At 36.7% G+C, this 11438-nt stretch overlaps 1 non-coding gene across 1 annotated transcript; it reads left to right on the plus strand.

Annotated features, from left to right (window-relative positions):
* Window positions 1–7517: 7517 nt before the first annotated feature.
* On the plus strand, window positions 7518–7625 carry LOC127124857 (small nucleolar RNA R71). Its single transcript, XR_007804336.1, has one exon. It is a non-coding gene; the product is annotated as a small nucleolar RNA R71 (small nucleolar RNA).
* Window positions 7626–11438: the final 3813 nt, after the last annotated feature.

Here is an 11438-nt window from a genome sequence, read left to right on the forward strand (position 1 = left end):
TGTTGTAGGTGTCAAAGCACCGCCTGAAAAGGCTCTCTTGACAACATATGGACCTTCGTAGTTTGGAGTCCACTTGCCCCTGGAATCGGGCGCGAAAGACAAGACTTTCTTGAGCACAAGGTCACCTTCTCGGAACACACGAGGTTTGACCTTCTTATTGAATGCTTTCTTCATTCTCTGCTGATGTAACTGACCATGACACATGACAGTTAATCTCCTCTTTTCGATCAGATTCACTTGGTCGTAACGACTCTGAATCCATTCAGCATCAGTCAACTTGGGGTTTGAGGGTGCTATTATTCTTTTGTTCCTTCCTTTCTTTTTTCTTTCTTTTGATTTTGATTTTGATTTTGATTTTTCACCCTCCTTTCTTCTTTTTTCTTTTTCTTTTTTTTTCTTTTTTTTTTATTACATTTGTAATGCCCCTGTTGGACTGTTTTGCTGATTCTCGAGATGCAGCTGAGTGATCTTCTTTTCTTGCTCAAGAAGTCGGGAAATCTCGTCAGGAGTCCTTTCAACATCATCTTCCTCTGCTTCGAATACAGGGAATTCAAAATTGGGAGATGGTGTTGGATCATTATGTTCAATGGGTTTTAGAATCAACCTGCATAATGATTTTGAATATAAAAAGCTTTTTGGAAATCAAACAAGGCAATCATTATGCAGATGAAAAGATTGCTTTTATTCTCGTTTTTAGGGTTTTTTTGTGATCACCAATTTCATGCAAAAAGCGAAAAGGGAAAACAAATGGAAAAACAAATGTTTTAACACAAATTTATTTGAATGAAAATATCATTGCACAAATGTTGCCAACAATGTCATCACTTCTCCTTTTGGCATGGGAGAAGGGTTTTTTAAACAAAGTGATTATTACTCTGACTTATAAACGACTGTAGGAACACCCACAGCGACCCAATTGTGGCAGATCCCACCAGGGATGACAAATGTCAGTATCCTCTGCATCAGCAGTTTCCCCACTCTGATTGACGTGGATAAAACCTCCACTCTTGAACAACCCTTTTTCGTTGAAGACCTCAGAAGAAAAGCCAACGCCAGCCCGGGACTTGTCGCCTTCAAGCTCGATTAACATTGGGACCTAAGTCCTCAAAGCTCAGAATACCTGATCTCATAAGGTCTTGAACCTTATTCTTCAACTGAAAGCAACTATCCACATCATGGCCAGGAGCACCCGAATGATACACACAATGCTGATCAGGCTTATACCACCACCGAGGGTTGACGGGTATAGCCGGCGGGTCTTTGGGAGTGATCAAGTTCCGCTCTATCACGGGTGTCATCTAGGCCAGGGTAAGGTTAAGAGAAACGCAGGATAAACAACCATTTCAAGAATATTATCATGTACACACCAGATGTATGCAACGATAATACCCCATCAGGATCTGAACTGCTCGTGATATCATGTTCCGCTAAGTGGCGCGATACCACCCGCTTCCCATGAATTACTCTATTCCTAGGTGTCCTAAGGTTCACTCATAGCCTGGGTATTGGGCCTTTTACCTCTGGTAACTCCCACCCCAACAGAGAAACACACAGCCAGCATGATAATATGATGCATGCAAACACATAATGCACATATATACAATCACATCATAATCATGAATGCAATAAATAAAGCAGTAAAAGCAACCAAACCCTATCCTAAAGAGCGCTAGGACTGACTCGCTTAGGGAAGATGGACCAGCAAGAGGTCAACTTCTCTTAGTCCCCAGCAGAGTCGCAAGTTGTCGCATTATACGAAAAACCGGCGGGAAAAGAAATAGAGCCGCCACCGTGCGTTATTTATCCCAAAGGCGGGAAAGGAAACGCTCAAAGTAAACCTGGAAAGGAATGGTCTCGCGGCCAGAGATTGATAGGATCGGGAGTCGGTTATGCGAAGGGAAGGTATTAGCACCCCTACGCATCCGTCGTACTCGACGGGATCCACGCTCAGAAAGAATAGAAGAAAGGTTGCTAAAGAAAACTGCTCAAAACTGCACACACACTGGAATCAAACACAGATGAAAGACAGAAGAAGAGGACTCGGCAGGATATCGCATCCTGGGCCTACGTAGTTTGTCAGACACAAACATCAGAGTCGACGTAGTTTGGGGAAAGGGGAAACATGCTCGCTAGGATATCGCATCCTATGCATACGTATCTTCTCTAACCAGAGAAAGAATCAGAGCACTCATAGCTCGACTAACGCACGCCAAACAAAACACAAACAGGACGCTGAGACGTCAAATGAAACACACACCAGGAATCGGAATGTCAATCGCTGGGCTTACATCCAACTCCACACAAACAACCACACACAGGAAACCGACTGCCAATCGCTGGACTTACGTCAGACTCCAACAAACACGCAAGAGGGTTGAAAAAGAAAAAAGGCGCCCGGAGAGATGTGCTCATCTCCTGCCTACGTAACTCATCTGGTATGAGGATCAGGGCGACGTAGTTCCCCTTAACAGGGAAAGAAATTTTTATCCTAACCAGAGACTAGGGAGATAACAAGCTACTAGGGAGACTACGACTCGAGCCTAGAAGTTGTCATGCATACGATCCCTATGTTGAGGTCTTTAATCCTAACTTGCACAGGAAGCAAGCTAGCCTAAACAGCACATCAGCAAACACAAGCACAAGAGAGCAAGCACACACACTATATGCAAACAAGTGGCTCATACAAGGCTAGGCTTTAGTCAAGGGGTCAAATCAACCTCGACAAACAAGCCAACTGGAAAAGGGTGTTGTTAGCTCTTAATCCTAACATTGGGAGTTAGGGTGAAGCAGATGAAATGGGAAGTGAGGGTAAGACCTCACAGCTTTTATCCCTGGCCTGGGAGAGCTTCAATCAATGAAAGTGTGGGAGTCCAGAATGTGGGACTCTATTCCACAATGACTGACACAACAAGATTTTGGGTTTTTATTCAAAGTGCATCAACACATGGTGTGAGCAAGATGAATGACTCAACTGAATAGCAGGGGATGGATTGCACATCCCTTCTATCTGCCAATTGCCTCTTAAGAGGACTTAACCTGCTTAGCACAAACTTAAACAAACAAAGACATGGCCTCTTAAGGAGGGCTTCAGACAGGTGCCTGCCAAAATGACATGACAGGTCTTCCAGACTACATGAAGAGTAGGAATTTACCTCAGTGGTATGCCAACCACAAGCAAAGCTAAGCAACTCAAGCAATGAGTTAAAGCTACTAAAGTACCTCTTGAAGAACAGAAGGTTGAAAATCGTGTATCCAAGGCTCAGCAACGTCCAGTTCCCCTTCCCTTGAGCTCAAATGAAGTTTGGTACAAGAAATGGCTTGTGAAACGACTTGAAACCAGTTCAATTTGAAATTTCCATTAACACCTTCAAGCTATTGGTATGCATGAATCTGAGCAGAAATTCACCAAACACGCGTTAAATCACACTCAAAAGCACTCCATGTTCATGTTTCTGCAAGAAAATTCCAGGTTTATGTGTGGAAATTGGAAAATCGATCAAGAGAAAATGGAGAGTGAAAATGGATTTCTAGATCTGAAATTGTGTATCCTCCCCAATGCAGTTACAATTAGGCTTTTATATGCCCTCCTAATCAATCTGAAATTATCATTAAGCCAAGGTTAATTGAGATTAGAAGGATATAAGGTGTATGCACCAATTAACATTTTCACTTCATGCATGAGAAACCCACGTGAACAGTGCACCAAGAGGGCCCAAATCCACTCAAAATCAGCCCATGCACACATTGGAATTGGAAATATGTTCATGTGATCAACCAATTTTGATTTTAGCAATTTCCCTTCAAAAATAACATGCATGAGCAAATGGTTGTATGAGTGAATTTCATGCCAAGTAATGAGTGATTTGAAAAATTCATGTCATGAGGAGAATTATGCAAAAAGGAGCACTCAAATTGGAGTCTTGGTTCAAAAGATATAGCCATTTGAATTTTCATGCACCCTTTGCAATGATTTGATCATAACTCCTTAACCATTCATCATAAATTCATGATCTTGGACTTTTTGGAAATGGGAGAGAAATATCTTCAACTTTCATGTTGGACAAAATTTCATTTGAAGCTTATTTGATGTTGGAAAGTTGAGTTGAAGTTGGTCCAAAAACTTGTCATTTTTGGAAACTTTTGATCTGGCTTCAAAATCTTCAATGTAGACACTTGTCATGATGAATGAACCTCTTTGGGACATGAATGAAGTGTCTCAAACCATTTCTCCACCTCCTAGCCCTCAGTTGACTTTCTGTTGACTTTTATAGGCCCCAGATGACCTGAAACTGCACTGTGGACTTTGAGCTTTCAACACTTGGCCAAATTGCATCAAAATGAACCTTGGGTTCACATAAGTTCTCTAGAACGACCATAGGGCCTTTTTCTCATGGAAAACCCTTGGCTCCTTGCACATATGGATTCTCCTGATACCAGTCTGTTGAATGTGATGCAATGCACTATGCCATGTTAATGTAATGTCAATGTAATGTCAATGACCTACAAATGAAATGAATGCATGAATGGGGGGTGCAAATTTGAGATGCTACACAAGGGAACCACGCAAAAACTTGTTAACATGGGTAACAATATAACTTTCACTTACCGTAAATAATTATTCATTTTTATTATGTTTTTTATAACATTTTATCATAGGTTATGTGTTGACAAATGCGATATTTAATTACTATTGCGGAGAAATACAAAGAACAAACATAAAGGCTATAAGGTGGATAGAAAACATACCCAGGAGAAATGGACAAGGGCGTATGATGGAGGGCAACGCTGGGGACACATGACAACTAACTTGGAAGAAGCAATGAACTCAGAACTTAAGATAACCTGAAATCTTTCGATCACAACATTTGTCAAGTCTACGTACTACCGATTGGGATCGCTCTTTGGTAAAAGAGACCATTAGTGGACAAAAGTGTTGGCTTTTGGGCAAGTTTTTAAATATAGTTGCAATAAGTGAATGGTTGAGGAATTGAGTAAGCTAACACTCATAATGTCATGTAATTTGATCACGAGAGATTTTATTTCATGGTCCATGAAAAAATTAATCAGAATGATGGTCGGCCAACAGGTACTTTCAGCGTTGACCTGAGGAAGCAGTCATGCGATTGTGGAAAATTTCAAGCATTTCACTTAGCTTGCTCCCATGTCATCGCAACATGTTCTAGTATACGCCAAAACTACTCCATTCACATACCATACGTGTTCAAAATTCTTAATGTATTCAAGGTCTACAAGGAAAGCTTCCTTAGACTTTCCATGAGGAGAACTAACCATGATATGAAGGATTTACTCTTTGCCACGATGATTCTATGAGAAGGAAGAAGAAATGACGCCCAAATAGTACCCATATTAGAATCGAAATGGACAATGTTGAAAAAGAAAAGAGAATGTGTGGGATTTGTCGCGAAATATGCCATATGTGTAGAAAATATCCAAATGCAGCAGGCTCCTCTAGATGATTACGCTAGTTATTTTAGATCATCTTTTAGTCAAGCATTTAGTTATCTAATGTAATGTCTTTCTAATGTCTATGGAACAAGCAGTGAGAAATATATTTAATATTAAAGACTTTTGATTATAGAGTACAATCGCATCAACGAAAATTCAAAATGCTTTTAACAATTTAATCAACAACAACAACCAACACAAGTGGACCATCAACTCCTCTGTTAACTTCACCACTATGTGTTGAAAATAAACAATGGACATCTAAATTATTTTGTATACGATCCAAGTAATACATGTATGTACCCTCAGGGCTAACATCAGTCGACGTTATGTATGGACAATGATACTCTACTTTTCTCACCTTCATACGTCGACCATCCAACTATTAAAAATCTATTTATAGCTGCAATCAGTGTTCTGAAATTCTATTATGGATCTAGGCAAACACTCTTTTTTTTGTCTTGCTCATAAAACACAAGAGCCAATATAAACATGTTTACAAAAAGAACTTGCTAGGTGAGCTGAATTATATTTCTTCACATCAAACTACTTATAGAAAATCAATACACGAATGCCCGATCATTCATTGGCCGAGGGTCTACTAACAGAGGCATCCATCGGCCAATGAATGTCATGGGTGATTAAAATATTTATTAAATTAAATAAATAATATAATTATATTTAAAAATTATTTTAAATAACTATTAAATTAACAAACCAATTAATATCTATTTTTTCATTAAAAAAATAATAAATTTTATTTTATTAAGAAAATATTAAAATTATAATTATACTTATTAATAAACTAGTTAAAAACATTTAAAAAAAGAAAAAGAAAAGAAAAATTATTAAAATATTAATTTCTTTGTCCTTTCATTGATCGAGACCCCACGTTAAAAAAAATATAGGATATCCTCGATCATTCAATGGGTAAGACCCTCTTAAATCGGATACCGTGAAGATTTTATTTTAAAGTAGGACAGTTAAGAAATTCAATTTCAAAACTGGAGCAAAACATGAAGCAAGGCAGTATAAAATACAACTTATTAATGAATTAACTAAGACCAGAGTTGTGAGACAATATATCAATTAAAGTATGTGGGAATAGTGTTTTAAGAGAAATGCATAGCCTAATTAGTATGTTGTAAAATAGCATATGTTATCCTACTATAGTATAATCCTACAACTATTTTTACTAAATTTCCCTCCTAAATCTTATTCTCTCTCAATTAATAATTAATAATAGAATAATTAATTAAATAATTAATTAATAATTATATAATTATATAAAAATAAATAATTTCCACTAACTTCATCCAATTAACTCTAATATATTATAATCCTATAACTTTTTCGATCAAATTTCTCTTTAAAATCTTATTCTACCCCAATTAATAATTAATATTTAAATAATTAATTAAAATATAATAATAATAAATTAATAATTAAATAATTATTTTTACTAAAAAAAATCCACTAACTTCATCCAATTAACTCTATTCATCATACTAAATTACGAAGATTGAGGTTTATGAAACTAAATGTCATGAATTGAAATAATTTTTTTATTTGATTTAATAATGATTCTATTGCGATGATACCCTAAGAGAACGTGAGCAAGCGATGACAGGTTTTAAATTGTTATGTTATAACTCGTGTTACAAAGCAGTCTATGTTTGATTGTGCGTGATATCCTGAATGGTTGCATTATGTTTAATTAAATTTCATATTAAATTGTATGTGGGGTTTAGGATAATACAGTAGCCGCGGGAGTAATGGTTAAATTATCAATCTTATGTGTAAGGGCATCTACCTTAGCATTAACATGATTTAGGCCTTCTACTTCGTACATATCGCCTTTTGTTTGAGACTTTTCAACATGAGTGTGCTCGCTACCCCACTGATAATGACTGTGGGTCATGTTTTTAATAAGTTGATAGGCCTTAGTGAAGGGCTTATCCATCATATCATTTTATGTCGTAGCATCAAATATCATCTTTGTGTTATAGAGGAGACCATTATATAAAGCATGGATAATTAACCACTACTCTAGACCATGATGTGGGCAAAGTCTCATCATATCTTTGTACCTTTCTTAGGCTTCAAAGAGGGATTCCCCTTCAGCTTGTCTAAAACAAGTTATTTGGTTTCTTAAAACTGTCGTTTTAGACGACAGGAAATATCGGGTTAAGAATACCTTTTTTAGCCCATTCCATGTAGTGATGGAATTAGCTAGGAGGGACTGTAGCCAAGATTTGGATATGTCGTTGAGGGAAAAGGGGAAAGACGTAATATAATGGCTTCTGGATCAACGTCATTACTCTTTAACGTATTAGCATACTGAATGAACACGGAAAGATGCAGATTCGGGTCCTCCTTAGGACTTCTGGAGAACTGATTTTGCTGCATGATTTGCAGCAGAAAGGGTTTGAGCTCAAAGTTATGAGCTTGAATATTTGGGGGAGCAATGCTCGAATGAGGTTCGTACTGAGATGGGATGGCATATTCCTTAAGAGGAGGCTCTTCATTGATCGCATCCATATGGATATTATATTGGGCGCGAAGTTGTTCTAATCGGCGTCTTATTTAAATAAAACGCTTGATTTCATCAATCAGTTGTTCTAACTCGTCCCTGAATGAGCGGGTACTTGGCATACAACCGAGAAAAGAGGAATAAAAGAATAAAAAGAATATTTTGGTCAATGCGGCAAAGCAACAGAATCACGATATTGACTAATGGTCCCCGACAACAGCGTCAAAAGCTGATAGATTTGCAAGTGCACGAAAATATCATAGTAATATAAAAAGATATTGAACCCACCGAGACTAAATATCAAACGTATCATTATTTATCACTACATTGTAAATCTAAGGCTAATAATAATAATTTGGATGCAAAAGAGCTAAGATAAGTTGGTTTAGAAAATCAATTAAAGACGGAGACCGGAATGCAGTACTCATCGACCAACAGTACTCACAAAGTCGTATTAATTTATAATTAAATTGGGATAATGTTTTCTCATAAGAAAAAGAATTAATTTAAAGAAATTGTTCGCTTTCGCGCAGCCGAAACTAGGTTTTAGCCTAAAATATATATTGTCGTTTTCGTGTGTCCATCGTGTTAAAGCGAAAAACTTCTATTTTTGAAAATTAATTACTTTCAATTAATCGAAAAGTTGTTTATGGTGTAAAAATAAGTTTAAAAGTATTATCGGCTTTCGCTGGTCTAATACCGGATTTTAAGCGCATAAATGTCTGCTTTCGTAAGTCCGTTTATGTTTTTAAAATCCCTTTTTGAAAATAATTACTTTTAAAATTTAACAAAAAGATGCTTTCGCAGTGCAGTTAATTAAAATCTGGAAAAAATTCTAAGTCGGATACAGGTTATGTTCTTTCGAATCGGAACCGTTATCTCTAAATTATGCTTTACAGTGAATATTTTTATTAAAAACAGAGTAAAAATCAGCTGCTAAATAAATCTCCTTTTAATCATTAATTTTACGACTTAAATGTGAACGTCGAAGGTACGATGGACCTCACATTTCGGACTTTAAGAATTTAGCCGGACATGTTACAGAACAAAAACAATTCATATAATTAAAGCTAAAGATTCTATCTATTCTAATTATAATAATAAAGTAATATAGGCACGTGCAATGCAAATAGTAATGAAGAAAGTAGCAAAAGCAATACATGGGAAAATCTGAAATGCAGTGAATACGCATATAATAGAAAAAACTTCAAAAATTGGTATTGAAAAATTGTTGAATAAAATTTCGGAAATATGATGTCGGTGAGATTACAACTTAAACGATCAAAATATAAATAGGAAAATTGCAGAACTTAACTCTAAAATGCACTTATCTCTCAATTTGAGAAAATAAGCGATTTTACAAAACTGAATTTTCTGCCTAAAATAAATTCTAAAAAACTTCTATGGAAAAACTAAATTCTAAAGACCTATTTATAGAGATAAAATCCGTACAAGAGTATCCCAAAGCATGCAAGAGGTAGTGGAGAGAGAGAGGTGGAAAATTGTTGGCCAAGTCTGAAAAGTGCCTTAATTTTCTGAATTGCAGAACCATGACAGGCGTCATGGCTCTGACACATTGGTCGTCACAGATCGTGGAGGGATGACGGACGTCATCTGGGTCACGACCTATCCATCATCCAACTGGCGCTCAAATTCTTCAGGTTTTGTCTTCTTGTGTTGACGCTCTAGGTATGTCACGTCATGATGGAAGTCATACATGCCAGTTGGGCGTCATATCAGTGCAAGTTGCATTTTTGCTCTCATTTTTTTCGTTTCACACCATTTTTTCGCACGAACACTCTTGCAACCAAAATACCTGAAACAGATACCAAGTATAAACATAAAACTATAAAAAAGAAAGGAAAGCGACTTAAAAAGGCATGTGAATCGAGTTGGAAATGCGATACATTTCTGAGTTATCATAGTAGCCATAAAAGAATCGAATGATTTGTCAAGTATGACAAACGAAGAGCTTCAAGGGACGCTTAAATCTCACAAACAAAGAAATACTGAAAGAACTACAAGCAAGTTGAAGGCTGACGTGGCTTTGCAAGCTCAATCGACTAAAGAAAAGAAAAGCAAAGGAAAATAGAATGAAGGAAAAGGCATAGGAAACCATCAAGAAGGTAGTTCATCAAATTAGAAACAATCTTCTAGACAAGAAAATCACAAAGGTGGTGGCACAGGTATAAGAGGAGACGATGGAAGAAAACTTGATAAAAGTCATATTCAATGTTACAATTGTCAAAACAATGGTCATTGTGCCACTCAATGTCAAGGTGGCAAGAAAGATCAAGAAAGTGATGCAAAGCTTGTATAAACAAAGTGATGCTAATGGTCACAAGAAAAGAAGAATAAATATTCAAAGATCAATGGTATCTCGACTCAGGTTATTTGTCGTACATGACTGGATGAAAAGATTGGTTTATCAACATCAGTCCCTCGTCGAAGAACAAGGTAAAATTTTGCAAACAACCATACACTATCTGCTGAAGGTATTGGTGATGTTCTGATTGGGAGAAAGGATGGTAAACGGTCAGTAATTTCCAATGTGTTATACATACCTGGCGTGAAAAGTAATTTTCTAAGTATAGGTCAGCTAATTAATAGGAATTACAAAGTATTGATCGAAGATAGAATGATCAGAGTGATTGACTCGTGAAACAGGTTAATCTTGAAGGCTCATATGTCTCCGAATAGAACCTTCAGGAATGAACTTGATGGGTTGGAACACAAGTTCCTAGCAACTACAGCTAGAAGAGATTAATGGTTATGGAATTACATACTTGGTCACTTGAATTTTAATGACATTAGTAATCTGAAGAGGAAGAACATGGTTTCAGGCCTACCATAAATCTATATTTTGTAAGAAGTATGTGAAGTATGTGTTCAATCAAAGAAACACGAGAATTGCTTCAACAAGGATGCAAGAAGCAAGTTGAAATCCACTCTCGAGATAATCTACTCAAACATGAATGGCCCTCTCCAGGTAGATTCACTTGGAAAGTATTTGGTTACATTTATTGATGATTACAACAGAAAGTTGTGGACATACTTAATCAAGAAGAAAAGTGATATGATCGATGTTTTCACCAAGTTCAAAGCAATGGTCGAAAGATAGAGTGGTCGGAAGATTAAGGTTCTGAGGACAGATGGAGGTGGAGAGTACTTGTTGAAATATTTAGACACGCTATGTACAAAAGAAGGAATTATGCATGAGGTAGTGTCACCATAAACTACTCAACAAAATGTTACTACTAAAAGAAATAACATAACCATTATGAATATGGTGAGAAGTATGTTAAAATGAAAGCATATACCAAATGAACTATGGGGTGAGGCTGTGTCGATTGCAACATTACATATTGAAGAGATGTCTGACAAAGAGGTTTAAAGGTATCACACCAGAAGAATGTATGTCTTGTATCAAACCTACTTT

This window comes from Lathyrus oleraceus, chromosome 2 (genome assembly GCF_024323335.1).
Source record: "Lathyrus oleraceus cultivar Zhongwan6 chromosome 2, CAAS_Psat_ZW6_1.0, whole genome shotgun sequence".
NCBI lineage: Eukaryota > Viridiplantae > Streptophyta > Magnoliopsida > Fabales > Fabaceae > Lathyrus > Lathyrus oleraceus.